At 44.8% G+C, this 12,566-nt stretch overlaps 5 non-coding genes across 5 annotated transcripts; all 5 read left to right on the top strand.

The window, feature by feature from the left end:
• Positions 1-2,386: 2,386 nt before the first annotated feature.
• On the top strand, positions 2,387-2,572 carry LOC130347642 (U2 spliceosomal RNA). The gene has a single exon (XR_008885537.1). It is a non-coding gene; the product is annotated as a U2 spliceosomal RNA (small nuclear RNA).
• A 2,094-nt stretch (positions 2,573-4,666) lies between these two features.
• On the top strand, positions 4,667-4,857 carry LOC130347630 (U2 spliceosomal RNA). The gene has a single exon (XR_008885526.1). It is a non-coding gene; the product is annotated as a U2 spliceosomal RNA (small nuclear RNA).
• A 2,083-nt stretch (positions 4,858-6,940) lies between these two features.
• On the top strand, positions 6,941-7,131 carry LOC130347629 (U2 spliceosomal RNA). Its single transcript, XR_008885525.1, has one exon. It is a non-coding gene; the product is annotated as a U2 spliceosomal RNA (small nuclear RNA).
• A 2,084-nt stretch (positions 7,132-9,215) lies between these two features.
• On the top strand, positions 9,216-9,406 carry LOC130347628 (U2 spliceosomal RNA). Its single transcript, XR_008885524.1, has one exon. It is a non-coding gene; the product is annotated as a U2 spliceosomal RNA (small nuclear RNA).
• Positions 9,407-11,471: 2,065 nt separating this feature from the next.
• LOC130347638 (U2 spliceosomal RNA) lies at positions 11,472-11,662 on the top strand. The gene has a single exon (XR_008885533.1). It is a non-coding gene; the product is annotated as a U2 spliceosomal RNA (small nuclear RNA).
• The last annotated feature ends 904 nt before the right edge of the window (positions 11,663-12,566 follow it).

Below are 12,566 nucleotides of genomic sequence, written 5' to 3'. Positions count from 1 at the left end.
ATATCATCCAAAACCTTGAGGGTGAATCCACTCCAAAAGGCATGTTAGATGCAGTTTTTAACTTCTACCAGCTTCTTTTTAATAAGAAAGATCTTAATCCATCCTTTTTAGAACATGTTCTTAATTCCCTTGATTTTAAGCTAGATGTTTTAGACCAGGAGGTTTTATCCCGTGATCTTAACTTAGATGAACTTTTATTTGTTTTTAAAAGTTTTTCTAGTGGGAAGGCCCCTGGGGAAGATGGTTTACCCATCGAATTTTATTTAGCTTTTTGGGATATTTTAAAGGATGATATGGTTTTATTGTATAAAGAAACTTTTATTGTTAATGAACTTCCCCCTTCCTGGAGGAGGGGGATTGTATCATTACTTTTTAAAAAGGGTGAAAAGGATATGCTAAAAAATTGGCGCCCCATCACACTTTTAAATGTCGATTATAAAGTTTTAGCCAAGTTATTAGCTGTCCGTTTTAAACCTTTTATTCATAAATTAATTCACCCAAATCAGGTTTGTGGGGTACCTGGAAGGTCTATAGCTGAATCCCTAAATATTTTAAGAGATGTTTTATGGTATTTTAAGGATAGAAATCAAACTGTAGCAATTTTATCCTTAGACTTTGAAAAAGCCTTTGATAGGGTCTCCCATGAATACCTGTTTTTAGTTCTTAAAAAGATGGCAGTGCCTGAAACGATTTTAAGCCGAATCATGCTTTTATACCGATCCTGTTTTAGTCAAGTCTCTGTTAATGGCTTTTTAACCAGCGGTGTTCCTCTTTTATCAGGTGTCAAACAGGGCTGCCCCCTGTCCCCACTCCTTTTTATTTGCGCAATCGAACCACTGATGGCCCTCCTCAGAAAAGACCGGGTAGTAAGAGGCGTACCGATACCTGGTGGAGGAGGGACCCATCTAAAGGTGTTGGGGTACATGGATGATGTCACCATACTGTGCCCGGACTCTCCATCCATGAGGGGGGCATTGAGGAACACCAGCTATTTCTGCGAGGTCTCTGGTTTTAAGCTAAACACAGATAAATGTGACTGTTTTTATATTGGCTCCTGGGATTCATCCATCACCCCAGGAGTCACAATGCAACAGGATCAAATTAAAGTTTTAGGTATTGTTTTTAACCAGGTCAATGATGGGAGCCCTAACTGGGATTCAGCTATAGCTAAGATGGAGAAGAAGATTTTAATGTGGAATCTTAGAAACCTTACCATGGAGGGGAAGATTTTAATAATAAAGATGGTTTTACTCCCTATTATGCTATACATTGCCATGGTATTTCCTCCATCTATTTTATACATTAAAAAAGTAACTAGAATTGTTTTTTCTTTTTTATGGGGTTCAAAAATGGAGAAATTAAAGCGTGATTTTATGTACAAAAGTAAAGATAATGGCGGGAAAGATGTTCCTAACCTTTTTACTTTCTTTTACATAAAGTATTTCTGTTTCTGTTTTAAAATTATTAAATCCGATGGCATTTTTAGCTGCTTTTTAAGGTACGCTGCGGGCATGGTTTTTAAAAGATGGTTGCGCATCCCTCTGAACGCTCCGGTGCTTCTGTGTCCCCCAAAACATTATGTGGTGTTGGAAAAGACAGTCAGGCTCCTAGGTCTCCAAGATTTGGAGCCTGACATACTGGGGGACCAGAGAAAGGTATCAAAGGTCCTCAGGCGGAGTGAGGTTACCCTGGCAGTGTCCAATTTCACACAGGCAAGATCCAAAAAGGTATGGCGGAACGTGTACGGGAAGTTTCTGGCGAATGTACACAGGGATCTTGCCTGGGCAATCGTCCACCAGTGCCTCCCTACTCGTGAGTTCCAGCACAGGCGAGGACTGGTGGCGAGAGCCAAGTGCCCGAGAGATGGCTGCGGAGTGGACGAAACGGTGCTGCACATATTTTGGAACTGCCCTTTTGCACGGGAGCTTTGGAGGAAGGTAGGCCCACTTTTGAAGTGGGCCTGCGGCCTAAAAGATTTTAATCACGAATGTGTCTTTTACGGTCTTTTTAACTGCCCCAATTTTAAACAGCAGATGATCTGCTGGATGATTATTAATTGTTTTAAAAATGCCATCTGGAAAGTTAGGAACATCTTACTTTTTAAACATGATTTTATTGATGTTAAAAACTGTATAAAGCTGGCCCTGAGTGAGATGTACATCTATTACCTAAGAGACAAGAAACAGTTGGGGGCCAGCGAGGCAGCATCCATGTGGTGTCTGCCTCTATGGAACGAAATAACAATATAATCAGTTTTTATGACATTTGTATAATGTTTTATCCTGCCATTTTTATTTTTTCTCCTTTTATTACTGGTTTTATTATTTGTATTTTAAAACTTTTGTGAACCTTTTATTATTTTGCATTTTAAATTTTGTATGGTTTCTTATTTATTCAATAAAATTTTGTTGAAACCTTATCTGTTCTTATCAGTTTAATATCTGATACGTCCCCTATCTGGGGACCATATATTAAATGGATTTTTGAGAACGGGGGCCGATTTCGAAGCTTGCTTCCGTCGCCCTATGCATTGACCCGATATGGCAGTATCTTCGGGTACAGTGCACCACCCCCTTACAGGGTTAAAAAGAAAGATTCCTACTTTCATTGCTACCTGCTTGCTGGCTAGCCAGCTAGCCAGCCCTGTGGGCCTTGCTGCTGCTGCAGCCAAAAAACAAAAGGTGGTGCTGCTGCTGCTTCTGCTGCTTCTGCTTCTGCTTGTGTCTGGCCGCTGTTGGAGCGTCCAGGCACAGGACTTCTGCTGCTGCTGACTAAATGGCCTCCTTAATTGGATCATTTGAGTAGCCAGCACACCTGTGCAGGTAGGGCATGACATGATAGGCAGCTGCCTTGATAGCGGGTGGGTGCTGAATGTTCCTAATTGACAAAATAAGATTAATGCTTATGAAGAAATATAAAATCTCATCCCTTCCCCAATATCGCGCCACACCCCTACCCCTTAATTCCCTGGTTGAACTTGATGGACATATGTCTTTTTTCGACCGTACTAACTATGTAACTATGTAACATAACATGTGGGGGGGGGGGGGGGTCTCCTGGCTGTTCACACAGGTGTGTCATTGCTGTACATTGACCATGCATTGCTTCTGTGGTATTGCAAAGGCAAAGACAAATGCTTCCAGCCATCCATTGCACTAATGGATTGGTCATCAGCTGGCTGTCTATGTCCCGCATCAATATAGACCAAAGTACAGAGGGTTAGGCTATGCTATTGTGCACCTACCTGATGCATCAGAAGGTGCGAGGCCCTTGCTAAATTCTGTGCACAGACTTTGAGATCTATACTTTAGACTGTATCTAAACCTGCTCCAACATGGACTGACATTCTGGCCTACTTTCAGCCGATGCGACTTGTCTGTCGCTGAACAGTCGCTTTTTATGTATTCAGCACCTATGTATAATGTTGTAAAAATGCTCTAGAAGCTAAAGTCGCAGAAATGTCACACATATTTGGCCTGCAACTTTCTGTGCGACAAATTCAGACAGGAAAAATCAGTATAAATCCTTAGAAAATTATCCCCCAGTGTCTCCATCTGCTGGCGGTATTGAATAAGCATTGCTGCACTGATGGGGTATGCATTAGACGAAAAAAAAGAAGAAAAAGAAGAATAATACGCCCAGAAAAGAGGCGAAAAGGAGAAAAACGTAAAAAAACGTGAAAAAAAAGTAAGAGGAAGAGAAGGGAAAAAAAGGTGGAAATGGGTTTAAAAGTGATTTCGGCAGAGAAATATATATATATATATATATATATATATATATATATATATATATACGCGCACACACACACATATATATAAACGTATTCTCCGTTGAGATATTGCAGCCGCTGCTGTGTCCAGGCCCAGGAGCCTTAGCACTGTGCTGTGATGTCACTCAATACCACTGACATCACTAGGTGTAAACAACATCTCTCCTTTGCTGTGTATGTGACTATGGAGCTGTTTGGTGATGTCGTCTATTATGGCCTTCATAGAAGCAACAGGAGATTGTTGCATCCATCTAGAACCCTCAGAACTACAGTGCTATGATGTCACTCACTTCCACAGGCCTTGCAGAGTGTAAACAACAACAACCCAGCTTTGTTGTGTATGTAACCATAGGGATTTGTGATGTCACCTAGAACCTTCACAGCAGCGACAGCTTTATGAGGAGCATCAGCACTGCTCTGCCTGAGCAGAACCATCACCGCCATAGGTTGTCAAATAACCCGGGTTTAACCCACACAGGTAAGTCCAATGGGGTGCAGGCATGTCCTCTATGCTTACAGCTTCCCGTGGGTGTTGGTTTGATACCGTTTGGGGACAGCCAAGGAGGCATCTGCAGGCAACAAAGGTAGGTGTGTGCTTGTGTGTGTGTTTCCTATGCAGATCCTAAGCCCAGTGTCACATGCAAGTAGGAGGAGTAAGAAGGGTTCCTGGCAAATCCGGGTTATGGATTGCATTTAAAAAGGCCCCGTGGGAGTGCAATGGGCCCCTGTCTTGCTGCTTAGCAATAATGGTATGGGTTTAGGTTCTGCTGTGTGTACTGGTGGTTGACTGCCCCCCAGCCCAGAGTGTGCATGGAAAATTGTCTGGCAGCCTCCCTGACAGCAAGCAGTGATAGTGCCCATGAAGGGCACCTTGTTGGGCCCGCCCCTTTCACGGTTATCGCTTCTCGGCCTTTTGGCTAAGATCAAGTGTAGTATCTGTTCTTATCAGTTTAATATCTGATACGTCCCCTATCTGGGGACCATATATTAAATGGATTTTTGAGAACGGGGGCCGATTTCGAAGCTTGCTTCCGTCGCCCTATGCATTGACCCGATATGGCAGTATCTTCGGGTACAGTGCACCACCCCCTTACAGGGTTAAAAAGAAAGATTCCTACTTTCATTGCTACCTGCTTGCTGGCTAGCCAGCTAGCCAGCCCTGTGGGCCTTGCTGCTGCTGCAGCCAAAAAACAAAAGGTGGTGCTGCTGCTGCTTCTGCTGCTTCTGCTTCTGCTTGTGTCTGGCCGCTGTTGGAGCGTCCAGGCACAGGACTTCTGCTGCTGCTGACTAAATGGCCTCCTTAATTGGATCATTTGAGTAGCCAGCACACCTGTGCAGGTAGGGCATGACATGATAGGCAGCTGCCTTGATAGCGGGTGGGTGCTGAATGTTCCTAATTGACAAAATAAGATTAATGCTTATGAAGAAATATAAAATCTCATCCCTTCCCCAATATCGCGCCACACCCCTACCCCTTAATTCCCTGGTTGAACTTGATGGACATATGTCTTTTTTCGACCGTACTAACTATGTAACTATGTAACATAACATGGGGGGGGGGGGTCTCCTGGCTGTTCACACAGGTGTGTCATTGCTGTACATTGACCATGCATTGCTTCTGTGGTATTGCAAAGGCAAAGACAAATGCTTCCAGCCATCCATTGCACTAATGGATTGGTCATCAGCTGGCTGTCTATGTCCCGCATCAATATAGACCAAAGTACAGAGGGTTAGGCTATGCTATTGTGCACCTACCTGATGCATCAGAAGGTGCGAGGCCCTTGCTAAATTCTGTGCACAGACTTTGAGATCTATACTTTAGACTGTATCTAAACCTGCTCCAACATGGACTGACATTCTGGCCTACTTTCAGCCGATGCGACTTGTCTGTCGCTGAACAGTCGCTTTTTATGTATTCAGCACCTATGTATAATGTTGTAAAAATGCTCTAGAAGCTAAAGTCGCAGAAATGTCACACATATTTGGCCTGCAACTTTCTGTGCGACAAATTCAGACAGGAAAAATCAGTATAAATCCTTAGAAAATTATCCCCCAGTGTCTCCATCTGCTGGCGGTATTGAATAAGCATTGCTGCACTGATGGGGTATGCATTAGACGAAAAAAAAGAAGAAAAAGAAGAATAATACGCCCAGAAAAGAGGCGAAAAGGAGAAAAACGTAAAAAAACGTGAAAAAAAAGTAAGAGGAAGAGAAGGGAAAAAAAGGTGGAAATGGGTTTAAAAGTGATTTCGGCGGAGAAATATATATATATATATATATATATATATATATATATACACGCGCACACACACACATATATATAAACGTATTCTCCGTTGAGATATTGCAGCCGCTGCTGTGTCCAGGCCCAGGAGCCTTAGCACTGTGCTGTGATGTCACTCAATACCACTGACATCACTAGGTGTAAACAACATCTCTCCTTTGCTGTGTATGTGACTATGGAGCTGTTTGGTGATGTCGTCTATTATGGCCTTCATAGAAGCAACAGGAGATTGTTGCATCCATCTAGAACCCTCAGAACTACAGTGCTATGATGTCACTCACTTCCACAGGCCTTGCAGAGTGTAAACAACAACAACCCAGCTTTGTTGTGTATGTAACCATAGGGATTTGTGATGTCACCTAGAACCTTCACAGCAGCGACAGCTTTATGAGGAGCATCAGCACTGCTCTGCCTGAGCAGAACCATCACCGCCATAGGTTGTCAAATAACCCGGGTTTAACCCACACAGGTAAGTCCAATGGGGTGCAGGCATGTCCTCTATGCTTACAGCTTCCCGTGGGTGTTGGTTTGATACCGTTTGGGGACAGCCAAGGAGGCATCTGCAGGCAACAAAGGTAGGTGTGTGCTTGTGTGTGTGTTTCCTATGCAGATCCTAAGCCCAGTGTCACATGCAAGTAGGAGGAGTAAGAAGGGTTCCTGGCAAATCCGGGTTATGGATTGCATTTAAAAAGGCCCCGTGGGAGTGCAATGGGCCCCTGTCTTGCTGCTTAGCAATAATGGTATGGGTTTAGGTTCTGCTGTGTGTACTGGTGGTTGACTGCCCCCCAGCCCAGAGTGTGCATGGAAAATTGTCTGGCAGCCTCCCTGACAGCAAGCAGTGATAGTGCCCATGAAGGGCACCTTGTTGGGCCCGCCCCTTTCACGGTTATCGCTTCTCGGCCTTTTGGCTAAGATCAAGTGTAGTATCTGTTCTTATCAGTTTAATATCTGATACGTCCCCTATCTGGGGACCATATATTAAATGGATTTTTGAGAACGGGGGCCGATTTCGAAGCTTGCTTCTGTCGCCCTATGCATTGACCCGATATGGCAGTATCTTCGGGTACAGTGCACCACCCCCTTACAGGGTTAAAAAGAAAGATTCCTACTTTCATTGCTACCTGCTTGCTGGCTAGCCAGCTAGCCAGCCCTGTGGGCCTTGCTGCTGCTGCAGCCAAAAAACAAAAGGTGGTGCTGCTGCTGCTTCTGCTGCTTCTGCTTCTGCTTGTGTCTGGCCGCTGTTGGAGCGTCCAGGCACAGGACTTCTGCTGCTGCTGACTAAATGGCCTCCTTAATTGGATCATTTGAGTAGCCAGCACACCTGTGCAGGTAGGGCATGACATGATAGGCAGCTGCCTTGATAGCGGGTGGGTGCTGAATGTTCCTAATTGACAAAATAAGATTAATGCTTATGAAGAAATATAAAATCTCATCCCTTCCCCAATATCGCGCCACACCCCTACCCCTTAATTCCCTGGTTGAACTTGATGGACATATGTCTTTTTTCGACCGTACTAACTATGTCACTATGTAACATAACATGGGGGGGGGGGTCTCCCGGCTGTTCACACAGGTGTGTCATTGCTGTACATTGACCATGCATTGCTTCTGTGGTATTGCAAAGGCAAAGACAAATGCTTCCAGCCATCCATTGCACTAATGGATTGGTCATCAGCTGGCTGTCTATGTCCCGCATCAATATAGACCAAAGTACAGAGGGTTAGGCTATGCTATTGTGCACCTACCTGATGCATCAGAAGGTGCGAGGCCCTTGCTAAATTCTGTGCACAGACTTTGAGATCTATACTTTAGACTGTATCTAAACCTGCTCCAACATGGACTGACATTCTGGCCTACTTTCAGCCGATGCGACTTGTCTGTCGCTGAACAGTCGCTTTTTATGTATTCAGCACCTATGTATAATGTTGTAAAAATGCTCTAGAAGCTAAAGTCGCAGAAATGTCACACATATTTGGCCTGCAACTTTCTGTGCGACAAATTCAGACAGGAAAAATCAGTATAAATCCTTAGAAAATTATCCCCCAGTGTCTCCATCTGCTGGCGGTATTGAATAAGCATTGCTGCACTGATGGGGTATGCATTAGACGGAAAAAAAGAAGAAAAAGAAGAATAATACGCCCAGAAAAGAGGCGAAAAGGAGAAAAACGTAAAAAAACGTGAAAAAAAAGTAAGAGGAAGAGAAGGGAAAAAAAGGTGGAAATAGGTTTAAAAGTGATTTCGGCGGAGAAATATATATATATATATATATATATATATATATATATATATACGCGCACACACACACATATATATAAACGTATTCTCCGTTGAGATATTGCAGCCGCTGCTGTGTCCAGGCCCAGGAGCCTTAGCACTGTGCTGTGATGTCACTCAATACCACTGACATCACTAGGTGTAAACAACATCTCTCCTTTGCTGTGTATGTGACTATGGAGCTGTTTGGTGATGTCGTCTATTATGGCCTTCATAGAAGCAACAGGAGATTGTTGCATCCATCTAGAACCCTCAGAACTACAGTGCTATGATGTCACTCACTTCCACAGGCCTTGCAGAGTGTAAACAACAACAACCCAGCTTTGTTGTGTATGTAACCATAGGGATTTGTGATGTCACCTAGAACCTTCACAGCAGCGACAGCTTTATGAGGAGCATCAGCACTGCTCTGCCTGAGCAGAACCATCACCGCCATAGGTTGTCAAATAACCCGGGTTTAACCCACACAGGTAAGTCCAATGGGGTGCAGGCATGTCCTCTATGCTTACAGCTTCCCGTGGGTGTTGGTTTGATACCGTTTGGGGACAGCCAAGGAGGCATCTGCAGGCAACAAAGGTAGGTGTGTGCTTGTGTGTGTGTTTCCTATGCAGATCCTAAGCCCAGTGTCACATGCAAGTAGGAGGAGTAAGAAGGGTTCCTGGCAAATCCGGGTTATGGATTGCATTTAAAAAGGCCCCGTGGGAGTGCAATGGGCCCCTGTCTTGCTGCTTAGCAATAATGGTATGGGTTTAGGTTCTGCTGTGTGTACTGGTGGTTGACTGCCCCCCAGCCCAGAGTGTGCATGGAAAATTGTCTGGCAGCCTCCCTGACAGCAAGCAGTGATAGTGCCCATGAAGGGCACCTTGTTGGGCCCGCCCCTTTCACGGTTATCGCTTCTCGGCCTTTTGGCTAAGATCAAGTGTAGTATCTGTTCTTATCAGTTTAATATCTGATACGTCCCCTATCTGGGGACCATATATTAAATGGATTTTTGAGAACGGGGGCCGATTTCGAAGCTTGCTTCCGTCGCCCTATGCATTGACCCGATATGGCAGTATCTTCGGGTACAGTGCACCACCCCCTTACAGGGTTAAAAAGAAAGATTCCTACTTTCATTGCTACCTGCTTGCTGGCTAGCCAGCTAGCCAGCCCTGTGGGCCTTGCTGCTGCTGCAGCCAAAAAACAAAAGGTGGTGCTGCTGCTGCTTCTGCTTCTGCTTGTGTCTGGCCGCTGTTGGAGCGTCCAGGCACAGGACTTCTGCTGCTGCTGACTAAATGGCCTCCTTAATTGGATCATTTGAGTAGCCAGCACACCTGTGCAGGTAGGGCATGACATGATAGGCAGCTGCCTTGATAGCGGGTGGGTGCTGAATGTTCCTAATTGACAAAATAAGATTAATGCTTATGAAGAAATATAAAATCTCATCCCTTCCCCAATATCGCGCCACACCCCTACCCCTTAATTCCCTGGTTGAACTTGATGGGCATATGTCTTTTTTCGACCGTACTAACTATGTAACTATGTAACATAACATGGGGGGGGGGGGGTCTCCTGGCTGTTCACACAGGTGTGTCATTGCTGTACATTGACCATGCATTGCTTCTGTGGTATTGCAAAGGCAAAGACAAATGCTTCCAGCCATCCATTGCACTAATGGATTGGTCATCAGCTGGTTGTCTATGTCCCGCATCAATATAGACCAAAGTACAGAGGGTTAGGCTATGCTATTGTGCACCTACCTGATGCATCAGAAGGTGCGAGGCCCTTGCTAAATTCTGTGCACAGACTTTGAGATCTATACTTTAGACTGTATCTAAACCTGCTCCAACATGGACTGACATTCTGGCCTACTTTCAGCCGATGCGACTTGTCTGTCGCTGAACAGTCGCTTTTTATGTATTCAGCACCTATGTATAATGTTGTAAAAATGCTCTAGAAGCTAAAGTCGCAGAAATGTCACACATATTTGGCCTGCAACTTTCTGTGCGACAAATTCAGACAGGAAAAATCAGTATAAATCCTTAGAAAATTATCCCCCAGTGTCTCCATCTGCTGGCGGTATTGAATAAGCATTGCTGCACTGATGGGGTATGCATTAGACGAAAAAAAAGAAGAAAAAGAAGAATAATACGCCCAGAAAAGAGGCGAAAAGGAGAAAAACGTAAAAAAACGTGAAAAAAAAGTAAGAGGAAGAGAAGGGAAAAAAAGGTGGAAATGGGTTTAAAAGTGATTTCGGCGGAGAAATATATATATATATATATATATATATATACGCGCACACACACACATATATATAAACGTATTCTCCGTTGAGATATTGCAGCCGCTGCTGTGTCCAGGCCCAGGAGCCTTAGCACTGTGCTGTGATGTCACTCAATACCACTGACATCACTAGGTGTAAACAACATCTCTCCTTTGCTGTGTATGTGACTATGGAGCTGTTTGGTGATGTCGTCTATTATGGCCTTCATAGAAGCAACAGGAGATTGTTGCATCCATCTAGAACCCTCAGAACTACAGTGCTATGATGTCACTCACTTCCACAGGCCTTGCAGAGTGTAAACAACAACAACCCAGCTTTGTTGTGTATGTAACCATAGGGATTTGTGATGTCACCTAGAACCTTCACAGCAGCGACAGCTTTATGAGGAGCATCAGCACTGCTCTGCCTGAGCAGAACCATCACCGCCATAGGTTGTCAAATAACCCGGGTTTAACCCACACAGGTAAGTCCAATGGGGTGCAGGCATGTCCTCTATGCTTACAGCTTCCCGTGGGTGTTGGTTTGATACCGTTTGGGGACAGCCAAGGAGGCATCTGCAGGCAACAAAGGTAGGTGTGTGCTTGTGTGTGTGTTTCCTATGCAGATCCTAAGCCCAGTGTCACATGCAAGTAGGAGGAGTAAGAAGGGTTCCTGGCAAATCCGGGTTATGGATTGCATTTAAAAAGGCCCCATGGGAGTGCAATGGGCCCCTGTCTTGCTGCTTAGCAATAATGGTATGGGTTTAGGTTCTGCTGTGTGTACTGGTGGTTGACTGCCCCCCAGCCCAGAGTGTGCATGGAAAATTGTCTGGCAGCCTCCCTGACAGCAAGCAGTGATAGTGCCCATGAAGGGCACCTTGTTGGGCCCGCCCCTTTCACGGTTATCGCTTCTCGGCCTTTTGGCTAAGATCAAGTGTAGTATCTGTTCTTATCAGTTTAATATCTGATACGTCCCCTATCTGGGTACCATATATTAAATGGATTTTTGAGAACGGGGGCCGATTTCGAAGCTTGCTTCCGTCGCCCTATGCATTGACCCGATATGGCAGTATCTTCGGGTACAGTGCACCACCCCCTTACAGGGTTAAAAAGAAAGATTCCTACTTTCATTGCTACCTGCTTGCTGGCTAGCCAGCTAGCCAGCCCTGTGGGCCTTGCTGCTGCTGCAGCCAAAAAACAAAAGGTGGTGCTGCTGCTGCTTCTGCTGCTTCTGCTTCTGCTTGTGTCTGGCCGCTGTTGGAGCGTCCAGGCACAGGACTTCTGCTGCTGCTGACTAAATGGCCTCCTTAATTGGATCATTTGAGTAGCCAGCACACCTGTGCAGGTAGGGAATGACATGATAGGCAGCTGCCTTGATAGCGGGTGGGTGCTGAATGTTCCTAATTGACAAAATAAGATTAATGCTTATGAAGAAATATAAAATCTCATCCCTTCCCCAATATCGCGCCACACCCCTACCCCTTAATTCCCTGGTTGAACTTGATGGACATATGTCTTTTTTCGACCGTACTAACTATGTAACTATGTAACATAACATGGGGGGGGGGGGGGGTCTCCTGGCTGTTCACACAGGTGTGTCATTGCTGTACATTGACCATGCATTGCTTCTGTGGTATTGCAAAGGCAAAGACAAATGCTTCCAGCCATCCATTGCACTAATGGATTGGTCATCAGCTGGCTGTCTATGTCCCGCATCAATATAGACCAAAGTACAGAGGGTTAGGCTATGCTATTGTGCACCTACCTGATGCATCAGAAGGTGCGAGGCCCTTGCTAAATTCTGTGCACAGACTTTGAGATCTATACTTTAGACTGTATCTAAACCTGCTCCAACATGGACTGACATTCTGGCCTACTTTCAGCCGATGTGACTTGTCTGTCGCTGAACAGTTGCTTTTTATGTATTCAGCACCTATGTATAATGTTGTAAAAATGCTCTAGAAGCTAAAGTCGCAGAAATGTCACACATATTTGGCCT

This window comes from Hyla sarda, unplaced genomic scaffold (assembly GCF_029499605.1).
Source record: "Hyla sarda isolate aHylSar1 unplaced genomic scaffold, aHylSar1.hap1 scaffold_848, whole genome shotgun sequence".
Taxonomy (NCBI): Eukaryota; Metazoa; Chordata; class Amphibia; order Anura; family Hylidae; genus Hyla; species Hyla sarda.
This window is presented reverse-complemented; position numbering and strand designations above follow the sequence as displayed.